The following is a 1,501-nucleotide window of genomic DNA, read 5'->3' as shown; positions in this document are numbered from 1 at the left end:
TTTCCTTCAGTTGATATCTTGCACAATATCCCGTTAAAACCCCATAACTGTATAAAATTTTGCATATTTCCAGTGGCTCTGTGGAAACAAAACTCTAATCTCACTCTGGCCTTTATATTAACCTTCCACAGAGTCACTGCATCGAGTTGAGGTCCAGCCTGGAGTCTGTCTCTGCGAGATAAATAAATAGCCATTTTTGCTTCAGCAATTAAAAAATTTAAAATCTGACCTTTTGACTTATTGGCTTTGTTAAAACGCAGTCCATTAATAAAAATGGAACTGGTAAAAACAATGCCAAAGTGGCTAAAAACACTCATCAATAAATTAAAAAATGTCGTCAGCCTCTTACAATCGATAAAAACGTGAAAAACACTCTCCGACAGACCACAGAAAGGACACTCGTTTAAAACCCCTGGACTAAAAATTGACAAATACGAATTCGTAGCGATAGCACCATGTAAAATTCTCCATTGGAGATCACCAGTTCGTTTTCTTATAGGAGGTTTGTAAAAGGTCCTCCACTGAGGGATTTGTCCTTGCAGCCGGTCCGCCCACACGCTCATGGCTCGATTTCGCAGAGTTCTTTCGTTCAGGACTTTAACGCAGATTCTATAAAGAACTTTTGGTCTTGTGCTCTGAAAGCTCATCTGTGAACTTTTTGTGGCTAGGAGAGGGCCGCTATCTTTTGTGAAGCCGGTATCCAAGGTCAACTCAGGGATCGGGTCTGTCGGGTCCGGTGCAGCTTCTCCCTCTTTGAGCAGCTGCAAGAGATGCCTCTCCCCAGCTGTCAGTCTTTCTTTTACCAGACTCAAGAAGCGCTGCACCAGTCTAGCGGATTGGACTCCGAGCAGAGGAGCAACGGCCTGGGCGTTGGCAAAGTCCGGTCCAGCCGTCTCCACCAGGTGATACAGCGTTGTCGTCTTGGACATGCACAGCGCCTCTGATAGTCCAGGTATTGTGCTACGACATACGTCCAGTCTGGACCCACAGACTAAAGGCTCGTTTAAAAGCCAATGCAGAGAGTTCTGCGCCTGCGAACGACATAATTTAAAAAGGCCACAGGATTTAAAAACACCCTGATAAAACTGAGGCAACCCCTTTAACTTTAAAAGACTAAAATCAGTTAAAAACAGAGCAGCATCCAGCCCCAGAAAATTAACACGTCTAAGAATGCAACTGGCCACGTCTCTCCACACAGGGGAACCTGTCAAATACTTCTGGGCGAACTGTAATCTAAAAGTAGCCGTTCTACTGGCCAGGTGGCCGAGCCCCTGGCCTCCCTCCTCTCTCGGTAAAAACAAAACAGACTGTGGCACCCAGTGTAGACCATTCCAAAAAAAGTTGACCATCTCTGTTTGGATTTTTGCAAGTAGCCCAGATGGTGGGTCTAACACCGCAAGTTTGTGCCACAGCTGTGAAGCAACTAAATTGTTTAAAACCAGCACTCTGCCTCGGTAGGACATTTGTGAGTGTAGCCATTTCCACTTGGATAACTTGTTTT

Source organism: Poecilia latipinna, unplaced genomic scaffold (genome assembly GCF_001443285.1).
Source record: "Poecilia latipinna isolate Pla-1442-1.1 unplaced genomic scaffold, P_latipinna-1.0 Scaffold63, whole genome shotgun sequence".
Taxonomy (NCBI): Eukaryota; Metazoa; Chordata; class Actinopteri; order Cyprinodontiformes; family Poeciliidae; genus Poecilia; species Poecilia latipinna.
The sequence above is the reverse complement of the archived record's forward strand: the minus strand, read 5'-3'. Positions refer to the sequence as shown.